Source organism: Zophobas morio, unplaced genomic scaffold (genome assembly GCF_036711695.1).
Source record: "Zophobas morio isolate AGI-343-1 ecotype UQ-CSIRO unplaced genomic scaffold, CSIRO_AGI_Zmor_V1 ptg000031l, whole genome shotgun sequence".
Classification (NCBI taxonomy): domain Eukaryota; kingdom Metazoa; phylum Arthropoda; class Insecta; order Coleoptera; family Tenebrionidae; genus Zophobas; species Zophobas morio.
Window position 1 is genome coordinate 5,947,913 of NW_026972136.1, and position 14,724 is coordinate 5,962,636.

Below are 14,724 nucleotides of genomic sequence, written 5' to 3' on the forward strand. Positions count from 1 at the left end.
AAAGCAAATAAAATGCTCTTTCTTCTGAGGAAAATATTTTCCAAAGCTAGAGTTTGCTAATGGTGTCTGGTCTCCCATACTTCAAAAAGACATTATTTTGTGCTTGGAATCCATTCACCGTCGAGCAACCAGATTTTCATTCGGCATAAATCCGCCTCCTTACTGCAAACGGCTTAGACTAATGCATCTCTGCCCTCTTTCAGACAGGCGCAAACGAGGGGATCTAATCATTACTTATCAGGCCTTGGGTGATAGTTTTTCCCCAGTGAGGCATCTGTTCCCTCTCAATCCTCTAAAGTTGCGTAAGTTGAAGTTTTGCAATTTAGCTCGCCAAAAATTTTTAACAAATAGGGTGTTTGACAGTTGGAACGTGTTACCCAAGGATATAGTGCTAGCTTCATCTATTGTAAGTTTTAAATCAAAATATGATACATATTGTGCGACAAAAAATCTCTAAGTTATACTGAAGATAAAGCCACTACTCACTTTGTCGCGGGCATAACAGGCATAGCCTCTGCCCGATCGATTCCTTAATAATAATAATAATAAATTAAACAGTTCATGTATACTGATTGTTGTCAAATTTTGTATTTATATTAGGAATATCATGCAGATGGTAAAACCCTAACCAAAAATTGTCTAATCATCCCCACCAAATTGTGATAACGTCACTTCAAAATTGGACATAGTAAATGGGTCTTAATTGTATAAAAAACACAGTCCTACACATGTAGTTCATGACTCCGAATTGAGTTTTTATCCGAAACGTCCAGATTTTTGGGAAAAAATCAAAATTATGAAACATTTTGCAATTTAATTTAGAATCTAGAAAACCGAATACTTTGAAATCTTGCAGACGGTTTACAGTTATGATAAGGATGATACATTTTTAGTCCAAATATATTTACTTATAACCTCCACAAAATTGATGTCAGCTCAAAAGTTTGCCGAATAAATCCTGTCTAAAATGTCCAAAATATGATGAGTCTGTACTTGTGATTTATCGTTCCATTAATATTTTTTGAATTTGCGTATACAAGTGACACTTTTTACCCTGGATCCGATTTTAAAAGTATATTTAAAAAGCAAGTCCTTTTCGATTTAGAGTTTAAAGAGAAAAGAAACAGATGTCAATAAGAAAAAAATAAAATTATTTATTATGAAGAGATACATATATAGTATTATCTTGACAAGATTTATATTCACGTTCCTACTAGTCCACGTGGATGTTCTTCTATTAGAACTTCAACTTCTTAATGAAGACATTTAAGATGAAATTAATAAAAAGTAATTGTGTACAAAAAATTGTATTTGCAATATGTACATTGTTTCAATTATTTTTTTTAAGTTTTTTAATTTTTAGGTAATTTTACAATATATCATCATAGTTAATTTAATTATACTAGAAATACTTACTTACAACTTAAAAACTGCTCCATAAATAAATTAACAGGGCAGCACACAAACCGTTGTTAACACGAACGATTCATTACTCGCCAGAACATACAATAGATTTTTTTTTTAAATTATCTTTACCCAATAGCCATGAATTTCATTTTGTCAAGTAAACAAAAAGTTGGTGCTTGGCATTTACAATCAAGATAAATGCAAATTCTAAACGTATTTTCACTTTAAAATTCCACCATATATTCCTTAATATTCATTTTCAGTTCATCTTTTTGGGATTGGACTATGTGGTGTATAAGTTTCTCGCGTCCTAATATTTCTCCCTCCATTCCGTTTATCGTTTTGTCCTCAGGTTCAAACTTATGTGTACAAAGTAGTTCGTATCCACATAGTTTGTGGTGGACGTTAATGATTTTACGTCGACAATTATCACATTTTTGTGCAGAAGGCAGTTCTGGCCGAAGATATTGATAAGAGCTTTTCACGTATCGTTTTCCAATAAGTTCACGGAATGTGAACACGGAAAGTTTAAAAGGAAACTAGCCTGTAAAGAAAAAATCTTATATTAATCACGGTTGTGAAACCACTTCTAGACCTTGCGCTTAGAGCCCTCGACGCTGCCCGTCTCAGGTTCTAATTTGCGTTCGGTCTACAATGCTTCGCTTCACATAAGAGGTACAATAAATTATTCATTAAATCAATATTAATTAACAATGAAAAGGATTAATTGCCAAATGGTATTGTATCAAAGTTTTCTGTAATAACTCGCTTGTCATAAACAAAACCAAATTCTTTTGTTTCTATTTTATTTAAAAGTTCTTTAGTTTTAGTGGCTCTGGTAATTCGATTATATGTATTGTGTAGGTACTGATTGTTTTGTCTTTGTTTTCTAAAATATTATTTATAATATCGGAGTTAATCTTTTTGGACGTTTCATAGTTTAATGTGAATCCTTTTATATTTTTACTTCCCGAGCGTAAGCAAAGGAAGTATTGTAATCGAGTCCGTCGGCCGACTCTCTACTTTTACGTTTTCTCGATCTTTCATGACCCCTAGAAGACGAAGAAATAGGTCTCCCATTTCCGTCTGTCTGTCCGTCTGTCCGTCCGTCTGTCCGTCCGTCTGTCCGTCCGTCTGTCCGTCCGTCTGTCCGTCTGTCCGTCTGCCGTCCCGGATTTTTATTAGACAGATAATCTCCGAAAGTACTCGACCGATTGTCGTGAAATTTTGTACTTATATTAAGAATATCATGTAGATGGTAAAACGCTAACCAAAATTTGTCTAATCATCCCCACCACTAATGCGATGACGTCACTTCAAAATTGTACATAGTAAATGGGTTTTCATTTGTATAAAATAACATAGTCCTACACATGTAGTTTACAACTCTGAATCGACTTTTCACCCGAAACGTCCAGATTTTTGGAAAAAAAATCAAAATTATAAAACAACATTTTGAAATTTAATTTTTAATCTGCTAACCAGAATGCTTTGAAATGTTGCAGATGTTTTAAGGCTATAAAGAGCATCATAAATCTTTGGTCAAAAAATATTTGCTTATCCCCTCCAAAAACTTGATGACGTCAGCTCAAAAGTTTGTGGAGTAAATCATATCTAAAATGTACAAAATATGATGAGTCTGTACTTGTGATCTATCACTCCATTCATATTTTTTGGATTTGCATATACAGGGTGACTCAAAAAAGTTAATGAATGTGTAAATATATTTTATTGATTTAATCAGGAACTACAAAACGGAATGCTCTGACATCTTGCAGATATTTTAAGGTTATAAAGAGCATAATAAATGTTTAGTCAAAGTATATTTGCTTATCCCCTCCAAAAACTTGATGACGTCAGCTCGAAAATTTGCCGAATAAATCATATCTAAAATGTACAAAATATGATGACTCTGTACTTGTGATCTATCACTCCGTTCATATTTTTTCGATTTGCATATACAGGGTGACCCAAAAAAATTAATGAATGCGTAAATTTATTTTACTGATTTACTCAGAAACTACAAAACCGAATGCTTTGAAATTTTGCAGATGTTTTAAGGTTATAAAGAGCATAATAAATGTTTAGTCAAAATATATTTGCTTATCCCCTCCAAAAAATTGATGACGTCAGCTCGAAAGTTTGCCGAATAAATCCTATCTAAACTGTAAAAATATGATGAGTCTGTACTTGTAATTTATCACTCCATTCATATTTTTTGGATTTGCATATACAGAGTGACTCAAAAAAATTAATGAATGCGTAAATATATTTTATTGATTTAATCAGGAACTACAAAACGGAATGCTCTGACATCTTGCAGATGTTTTAAGGTTATAAAGAGCATAATAAATGTTTAGTAAAAATATATTTGCTTATCCCCTCCAAAAACTTGATGACGTCAGCTCGAAAATTTGCCGAATAAATCATATCTAAAATGTACAAAATATGATCAGTCTGTACTTGTGATCTATCACTCCATTCATATTTTTTGGATTTGCATATACAGGGTGATTCAAGAAAATGAATGAAAGCGTAAATTTATTTTACTGATTTACTCAGGAACTACAAAACCGAATGCTTCGAAATCTTGAAGATATTTTAAAATTATCATAAGCATGGTAAATTTTTGATCAAAATGTATTTGGTCGTCCCCCCTAAAAAATTTATGACGTCACCACAAAATTTTGCTGAATAAATCCTATCTAAAATGCAAAAAATATGATGAGTTTGTACTTGTGATTTATCATTCCATTCATATTTTTTAGATTTTCTTAAGAGGTGGTTCAAAAAAATTAATGAAGTCAATTTATTTTATTGATTAAATTAAAGGCAACACTTATTATTAGTATTACACCCCAACCAACCCAATTTGGTAGACACAAAATTTGTTAAAGGAAAAACTCGGTTGAAACATAAGGGTAGCACGCTTATTTACAGCGACTTTAACATTACAGACCTGCATTTGTTTTATGCGCTCACTTGGTTCCGCGAATGTGAAATAGACATGTTTATAATCAACCAATTGTGAATTTCACCGTCAAGAATTAAAATAAAACCCAATGTTTTATATAATAAGCGGAAGTCGAAGCAATAAAACCGATGGTCGTTTTGTTTAAGTTTCTCTGTTTGACTCTCACGTATGCTGTTACGCTTGTCATCTTAAATTAAGAATGTTTATACATAAACGATTTTCAGTTGCCCCTCATATTACTAGACAGCGGATTTGTGTCGGGCTACGTCACGATTATAGGGGGGGACGTGCTGGATCGCCGGGTGATAGATAATCACTACATTTAATCAGTACTAATTCCATAAATATAATTAACGATTTATTAATCAAACGGCTAAGTAAATGAGAACGGGAATTAACAGCAGAGTGCAACGAAACAGCGTTATTCTAATCTCAAATAAACGAAGTGCAGTCCGCAACCGCAATGAATTCGCATCCCGTACGAGCCGTACCGAGTTTGGCCTTGCCTAGCCCATTGATTAAATACATATGTATATATGTATTTAATCAATGCCTAGCCCGACAGAAATCCGCTCTCTAGATATTACACACCGGCGCCGTATACGTGAGTAAATTGTTTCGTTATTTTATTGATTATAAGAAATCAATATTCAAAACGACCCAATTCATTTTCCCGAAAATTTGGGAATACAATAATTTTATTCTTAGTATTACACTACATCTATCCCAACTGATATACGTGTCCTTGCAAAAATGTTGATGACGTCATCACATTTTTTTTTAAATTCCCACTACAAAAATGTAATGAGAAAAAAATTGGTCTAAAGAGTTTAGACAGTACTTCCCTCGCTGAAACGGACAGACGGACGGACAGACGGACAGACGGACGGACGGACGGAAATGGGAGACCTATTTCTTCGTCTTCTAGGGGTCATGAAAGATCGAGAAAACGTAAAAGTAGAGAGTCGGCCGACGGACTCGATTACAATACTTCCTTTGCTTACGCTCGGGAAGTAAAAATAAAAAATACGGAATGTGTTATGAGTAAAAAAGACAAAATAATAAATTTTTTACCACTACAGTCGAATAATGAGTCTGTAGTAAATAAATTAAGTTTGAAAAAATTAAAATCCATTGCAAAATAGCAGGGTTTAAAGAACTACTCAAAATATAACTCAGAGATTAATACGATCGTATAAAATTAATGCTGGTGATTGGTTTAATAAATTAAATAGACTCAATATTAAAAAATAAAAATTGGTCTAAAGAGTTTAGACAGTACTTCCCTCGCTGTCGGAAACTTGACGACTGCATGCCTATTGTGTTTTTTTTTTCTTATTACATTTTTGTAGTGGGAATTTGAAAAAAAATTGTGATGACGTCATCAACATTTTTGCAAGGACACGTATATCAGTTGGGATAGATGTAGTGTAATACTAAGAATAAAATTATTGTATTCCCAAATTTTCGGGAAAATGAATTGGGTCGTTTTGAATATTGATTTCTTATAATCAATAAAATAACGAAACAATTTACTCACGTATACGGCGCCGGTGTGTAATATCTAGAGAGCGGATTTCTGTCGGGCTAGGCAAGGCCAAACTTGGTACGGCTCGTACGGGATGCGAATTCATTGCGGTTGCGGACTGCACTTCGTTTATTTGAGATTAGAATAACGCTGTTTCGTTGCACTCTGCTGTTAATTCCCGTTCTCATTTACTTAGCCATTTGATTAATAAATCGTTAATTATATTTATGGAATTAGTACCGATTAAATTCAGTGATTATCTATCACCCGGCGATCCAGCACGTCCCCCCCTATAATCGTGACGTAGCCCGACAGAAATCCGCTGTCTAGTAATATGAGGGGCAACTGAAAATCGTTTATGTATAAACATTCTTAATTTAAGATGACAAGCGTAACAGCATACGTGAGAGTCAAACAGAGAAACTGTAAACAAAACGACCATCGGTTTTATTGCTTTGACTTCCGCTTATTATATAAAACATTGGGTTTTATTTTAATTCTTGACGGTGAAATTCACAATTGGTTGATTATAAACATGTCTATTCCACATTCGCAGAACCAAGTGAGCGCATAAAATAAATGCAGGTCTGTAATGTTAAAGTCGATGTAAATAAGCGTGCTACCCTTATGTTTCAACCGAGTTTTTCCTTTAACAAATTTTGTGTCTACCAAATTGGGTTGGTTGGGTAATAAGTGTTGCCTTTAATTTAATCAATAAAATAAATTGACTTCATTAATTTTTTTGAACCACCTCTTAAGAAAATCTAAAAAATATGAATGGAATGATAAATCACAAGTACAGACTCATCATATTTTGTACATTTTAGATACGATTTATTCGGCAAACTTTTGAGCTGACGTCATCAGTTTTTTGTAGAAGATAACCAAATATATTTTGACTAAAAATTTATTATGCTCTTTATAACCTTAAAACATCTGCAAGATTTCAAAGCATTCGGTTTTATAGTTCCTAATTAAATCATTAAATAAATTTACACATTCATTAATTTTTTTGAGTCACCCTGTATATGCAAATCGAAAAAATTTGAATGGAATGATAAATCACAAGAAGAGACTCACCATATTTTGTACATTTTAGATAGGATTTATTCAGCAAAATTTTGTGGTGACGTCATAAATTTTTTAGGGGGGACGACCAAATACATTTTGATCAAAAATTTACCATGCTTATGATAATTTTAAAATATCTTCAAGATTTCGAAGCATTCGGTTTTGTAGTTCCTGAGTAAATCAGTAAAATAAATTTACGCTTTCATTTATTTTCTTGAATCACCCTGTATATGCAAATCCAAAAAATATGAATGGAGTGATAGATCACAAGTACAGACTGATCATATTTTGTACATTTTAGGTATGATTTATTCGGCAAATTTTCGAGCTGACGTCATCAAGTTTTTGGAGGGGATAAGCAAATATATTTTGACTAAACATTTATTATGCTCTTTATAACCTTAAAACATCTACAAGATGTCAGAGCATTCCGCTTTGTAGTTCCTGATTAAATCAATAAAATATATTTACGCATTCATTAATTTTTTTGAGTCACTCTGTATATGCAAATCCAAAAAATATGAATGGAGTGATAAATGACAAGTACAGATTCTTCATATTTTGTACATTTTAGATATGATTTATTCGGCAATCTTTCGAGCTGACGTCATCAAGTTTTTGGAGGGGATAAGCAAATATATTTTGACTAAACATTTATTATGCTCTTTATAACCTTAAAACAACTGCAAGATTTCAAAGCATTCGGTTTTGTAGTTTCTGAGTAAATCAGTAAAATAAATTTACGCATTCATTAATTTTTTTGAGTCACCCTGTATATGCAAATCCAAAAAATATGAATGGAGTGATAGATCACAAGTACAGACTCATCACATTTTGTACATTTTAGATATGATTTATTCCACAAACTTTTGAGCTGACGTCATCAGGTTTTTGGAGGGGATACGCAAATATTTTTTGACTAAAGATTTATGATGCTCTTTATAGCCTTAAAACATCTGCAACATTTCAAAGCATTCTGGTTAGCAGATTAAAAATTAAATTTCAAAATGTTGTTTTATAATTTTGATTTTTTTTTCCAAAAATCTGGACGTTTCGGGTGAAAAGTCGATTCAGAGTTGTAAACTACATGTGTAGGACTATGTTATTTTATACAATTGAAAACCCATTTACTATGTACAATTTTGAAGTGACGTCATCGCATTAGTGGTGAGGATGATTAGACAAATTTTGGTTACCGTTTTACCATCTACATGATATTCTTAATATAAGTACAAAATTTCACAACAATCGGTCGAGTACTTTCGGAGATTATCTGTCTAATAAAAATCCGGGACGGCAGACGGACAGACGGACAGACGGACAGACGGACAGACAGACGGAAATGGGAGACCTATTTCTTCGTCTTCTAGGGGTCATGAAAGATCGAGAAAACGTAAAAGTAGAGAGTCGGCCGACGGACTCGATTACAATACTTCCTTTGCTTACGCTCGGGAAGTAAAAATTGGTCTAAAGAGTTTAGGCAGTACTTCCCTCGCTGTCGGAAACTTGACGACTGCATGCCTATTGTGTTTTTTTACTTCCCGAGCGTAAGCAAAGGAAGTATTGTAATCGAGTCCGTCGGCCGACTCTCTACTTTTACGTTTTCTCGATCTTTCATGACCCCTAGAAGACGAAGAAATAGGTCTCCCATTTCCGTCTGTCTGTCCGTCTGTCCGTCTGTCGGTCCGTCTGTCCGTCTGTCTGCCGTCCCGGATTTTTATTAGACAGATAATCTCCGAAAGTACTGGACCGATTGTTGTGAAATTTTGTAGTTATATTAGGAATATTATGTAGATGGTAAAACGCTAACCAAAATTTGTCTAATCATCCCCACCACTAATGTGATGACGTCACTTCAAAATTGTACATAGTAAATGGGTTTTAAATTGAATAAAATAATATAGTCCTAAACATGTAGTTTACGACTCCGAATTGAGTTTTTACCCGAAACGTCCAGATTTTTGGAAAAAAAATCAAAATTATATAACAACATTTTGCAATAATTTTGAATCTGCTAATCCGAATGTTTTGAAATGTTGCAGATGTTTTAAGGCTATAAAAAACATCATAAATCTTTACTCAAAATATATTTGGTTGTCCCCTCCAAAAACTTGATGACGTCAGCTCAAAAGTTTGTCAAATAAATCCTATGTAAAATGTACAAAATATGATGAGTCTGTGCTTGTGATATATCACTCCATTCATATTTTTTGGATTTGCATATACAGGGTGACTCAAAAAAATTAATGAATGCGTAAATTTATTTTACTGATTTACTCAGGAACTACAAAACCGAATGCTTTGAAATCTTGAAGGTGTTTTAAAGTTATCATAAGCATGGTAAGTTTTTGATCAAAATGTATTTGCTCATTCCCCCTAAAAAATTTATGACGTCACCACAACATTTTGCTAAATAAATCCTATCTAAAATGTACAAAATATGATGAGTCTTTTCTTGTGATTTATCATTCCATTCATAGTTTTTGGATTTGCATATACAGGGTGGCCCAAAAAAATTAATGAATGGGTAAATGTATTTTATTGATTTAATCAGGAACTCCAGAACCGAATGTTTTGAAATCTTGCAAATGTTTTAAGGTTATAAAGAGCATAATAAATTTTTAGTCAACATATATTTGGTTATCTTCTACAAAAAACTGATGACGTCAGCTCAAAAGTTTGCCGAATAAATCCTATCTAAACTGTACAAAATATGATGAGTCTGTACTTGTGATTTATCACTCCATTCAAATTTTTTGGATTTCCATATACAGGGTGACTCAAAAAAATTAATGAATGCGTAAATTTGTTTTATTGATTTACTCAGGAACTACAAAAACGAATGCTTTGAAATCTTGAAGATGTTTTAAAGTTATCATAAGTATGGTAAGTTTTTGATCAAAATGTATTTGCTCACCCCCCTAAAAAATTTATGACGTCACCACAAAATTTTGCTGAATAAATCCTATCTAAAATGTACAAAATATGATGAGTCTCTTCTTGTGATTTATGATTCCGTTCATATTTTTTCGATTTGCATATACAGGGTGATCCAAAAAAATAATGACTGCGTAAATTTATTTTATTGATTTATTCAGGAACTACAAAACCGAATGCTTTGAAATCTACTTCGAAAAAAAAACATAATAGGCATGCAGTCGTCACGTTTCCCACAGCGAGGGAAATACTGTCTAAACTCTTTAGACCAATTTTTCTTTTTTTCGTATCCTTTTTGGCCGTATTTCTTATTCTTATTTAAAAGGGTTATAATAAAAAAACTTAAATTTGCAAAACCAAGTTTTATAATTATTAATCTAAGAAACTGGATTTACTTGGTTGTAATGTCTATGTTAAACTATGAAAACATTATTAAACCATAATGATGTCACAACATAAACCTTTTATCAGATCTAACCAGTTTTCCAAAAAAATATTCGAATACTTCAACATTTATTACTGAAACCCAGCTTAAACACATTTTCATCCACTCTCTTCCAGACAATGGCGACCCTAACTCAACTCCAAATCTCCGGTATCCGCAGCTTCAGCCCTTGCAAAGAACACTCCCAGCAAATAAAATTCGGCACTCCTGTCACTCTCATCCTCGGACAGAATGGCTGCGGCAAAACCACCATAATCGAGTCCCTAAAGTACGCCTGCTCCGCAGAGCTCCCCAGTGGAACAAACGGCGGCCAAGGCTTCGTCCACAACCCTAAAATCTCCGGAACCTACTCCACAAAAGGCAACATCGAACTACAGTTCTTGGACCCCCACAACAACGAAATCACCATCTCCAGAGTAGTGGAAGTGAGGCAAACCGGGAAACACCTGAAGTTTTCCACCAAAGACTCCACACTGAGTAGATTGACCCCCACCGACAACACTCCGGGCGTTTCCGGCCGCTGCGCGGACATCACCACGCAGTGCTGCCAACTCATGAACGTAACCCCCGCCGTTCTCAACAACGTGATCTTCTGTCACCAGGAGAACTCGCTGTGGCCTTTGGACGAAGGAAAGAAAGTCAAAGAGAAGTTCGACGAGATTTTCGACGCCCAGAGGTACAACAAGTGCACAGAGCTGTTTCGGAAACACTGCAAGACGAAGCAACTGGAGGTCGAGTTTTTGGAAAACGAACTGAAGAATAGGAAGGAGAAGAAAGATTACGTGAATGCGAAGACGCAGACGCTGCAAGATAAGGAAACTAAATCAGAGGGGTTAGCAAGGGATATACAAACTAAAGATGAAGAATTGAGTGGTGTTAGGAACCGAATGAACGAGATTCTCGAGCTGGAGGGGACTTTGTCTCAGTTGCAGACGGAACTTACGAAGAAAGAGACGATGAAGAAGGGGATAGTGGAAGAGCAGAAGACTATCAAGAAGGGACTGGCTTTCGAATTTGAGGGTAGCGATGAGGATTTGAGGAACAAAATCAATACTTTTGAGAACGATAGGCAAAAGGAGGAGAGTCTAATTTCGAATTTAGAAACAAGAAAGAGCGAGTTTGAAAGTAAGAGTAAAGTTATTGCGAATTACACTCAGGAGGCTCAAACTGAGTTGGGTATATTGAAAGAACAGAAGAATCAGTATGAACAGAAGTGTGTTCAAAAAACGAATTTGATAAAGGAAGCAAGAAATGAGATGAAAGTTAAAGATCTGAAGGAGTTTCAAGACAACGATAGAGCAAGAGCTGCGCTGTGTGAGTTGAATGCGGAATTGAAGAACCAGGAGATTGTTTGGCAAGTTTGATTGACGGGAAAGACGAAGTACAGAAGAACTTACAGAACAAGATTGATAAAGTGAGGGAGAAAACGGTAGCCACCAAGCAGAAAAAGTTGTCTAAAGAAGGAGAACTGCAACAGTGTGAGAAGAAAGTTAGGGAGATAACCGGAGAATTAATAGCTTTAACAACCTCCGACTCCTTAATGGAAGATATGAAGAAGCGTATAGAAAGCATTGATAAAACTGTACATAGTTTGAACTCTACATTCAAAGAAGCAGAAGAAATTAAAAAAATACACACCTATAAATCGAACATACAGGGAATGGAACGCCAGCTGGAGTCTCTAGACAGTGAACATAAAACCCTCCAACAAAACGACGTCATCGAAGGAAAAATGGAAAGCGAGAAACATCTAATAATCGAAAAACAAAAGGAAATCAATAGAATCAAGTCGAAACATTCTGATAATTTTAGACAGCTGTTTGAAGAAACGGTTCCAGAGAGGAACCTCAAAGACGCCGTCGTAGCCAAACAAAAAACCGCTGACACTTTATTCAAAACCTTAATCAACGACATCAACATCAAACAAAAAGAAGTGACCACTTTGGAAGTCCAACGCAACAACCAGTCGGGAAAAATCGCCGATTATGAAAAGGAACTAAAGACCAATCGGGCCAAAATTTCAGAGGCTTGCAGCGGCCGCGATTTTGAGGAGACCTTCAACAGTACCTTCCAGAAAAAAGAGCGTCTTCAAATCGACAAAGGACAGTATAGATCAGTTCGAATCATCTATGGTCAGTTTATTAAAAAATTCGAAGAACAAACTCCATGTTGTCCCGTCTGTGAAACAGACTTCAGCAATAAAAGTACCGTGGTGCAGAAGATCATATCCACGTTGAAAAGTAAAGTAGAACGAGTTCCTCAGCAGTTGACGCGAGTTGAAAGCGAGTTGGAGAAAGAGGAGGCTCTATATAGCAAGCTCCAACAGTTGAAGTTGGTGAATGAAGAAACGGAATTACTCGAAAAGGAAAAGTTACCTAAGTTGAAGCAGACTCTGAGCGAAATTGAAGATATGTTGAGTGCGACTACAAGCGAGTTGGATCAGTTGAAGACGAGATTGACTGAGCCCCAGAAAATTCTTGACCTGTGTGGGAGGGTCATCTCGGATGTGGGTTCGTTGGATCAGAGTATCTCGGATGTTGAAAAGTCACAACGGACCGTCGATAATTTGAAGCAAAGCTTGGTTGAAGTCGCTTCTAAAATATCGAAGGAAGAAGTTGCAGCGGAGATTGATCATATTAAATTCGAAGTGAGCGAGTCGAGGGGAAAAGTGGAAATCATCACCAAAGACATTAACAAGCATAAAGATAGAATACAGAACTTGATGCAAGAGAGAAAGGAAGTGGTTGAAAAGCAACTCAAACTGAGGGATGGCATTCAAAATAGGCCACTTTTGGAAACACAGCAGGCCGAACTGACCGATAAAGTAGGGTCATTGAAGGAAGAAATCGCCCAGTTGTTGACCCAGTTGAATGCCGAAGAAATAGACCTCCAGAATGCGATTGAAAACAAGAATACCACCACTCAGAGGGATAAACAAGAAGTCGACGAGCAAAGACAAAAAGTAATAAATTATTGCAGACTGCTTACCGGGATAGATAAACTTCAAACCGAAATAGACGACTACTTGAAGAAGGGAATCACCGATAAGCTCACCACAATCGAAGAGAAATTGAAAGAGTACAAAAAGAAAGAAACCGATCTCGAAGACACCAAAACCAAAATTCGTGAAGCGATTTCCGAAAAGAGAGAGAATCTAGCCAAGGAAGAACTCCGCTTTCGCACTCTACAAAGCAACGTCGTCCTACGCGAAAAAAAATCATCAGAAGAAAAACTAGAGACCGAAGTTCGAGCCTTGAAGACCCGAATCGGCGGCTACAACTACGTCGACGAAGAAAAACTCCGCCTAGAAAGAACCCGCGAAAACTTAGACAAACAAATCAACAACATGAAAGGCCAAAAGAACGAACTACAAAACTCAATCGACGAACTACGCACAGAGTTGGCTCTCCCCGACAACAAAAACGCATACGCGAAATACAGGGAGCGACTATACAAGCTCGAAATCAGAAAGAGTATCATCAAAGACCTGGAGAAGTACATCGTCGCGCTAGAAAAAGCAGTCCTCGAGTTCCACAAGTCGAAAATGGTCCAAATCAACCGCACGATCACACACTTCTGGTGTAACACGTACAGGGGCAACGACATCGACCGCATAGAAATCAAAACTGAGTATGCAGCCGGAACGTTGACGAAACGCACCTATAACTATAAAGTTGTTCAGATAAAGAAGGGGATTGAGATGGATATGAGGGGTCGCTGCAGCGCGGGACAGAAAGTCTTGGCTTGTCTTTTGATTCGGATGGCGCTGGCGGAGACGCTCAGTTCGAATTGTGGCATTTTGGCTCTAGATGAGCCCACGACGAATTTAGATAGACCGAATGTTCTTAGTTTGGGCGACACGCTGGCTAGGATCATTAGTAAAAGGCATCAAGAGAAGACATTCCAGTTGATTGTGATCACGCACGATGAAGAGTTTTTGAATGCGTTGACTAGAGCTTAAGGGACGACGCATTATTATAAAGTGGAACGGGATAGGGATGGTTATTCTGTTATTAATAAGTAACAGACTTAACTTAGTAGCTAGAAGTGTAAAGTTGCCTTATTCGTGCTTCAATTCTTCTCCGACGTTTCCAGTATTCCAGTGCTGTTACATAATTAAAGAAGTTGGGTAATACTTCTTTTGCATTTTGTAATAATAAGTGTAAATTTTATAAATGTTGCTTTAAGCCAACAATAAAGTTAGTTGAAGTTAAAGTTCCTTTATAATAATTAAGAATTAATATACTTCCAGTTAATAAATTTACGAAAATCTTTTTTCATAAAGGGTACGGCATTTGCCAAACTCAATCTTATCTTAGCAAGTACTAGCCCCGCCCACCCGCCCTCGTCTCAATCTATAAC

General features: G+C 35.7%; 1 pseudogene; it reads left to right on the forward strand.

The window, feature by feature from the left end:
* Positions 1-312: 312 nt before the first annotated feature.
* On the forward strand, positions 313-14,520 carry LOC135139473 (DNA repair protein RAD50-like; annotated as a pseudogene).
* The last annotated feature ends 204 nt before the right edge of the window (positions 14,521-14,724 follow it).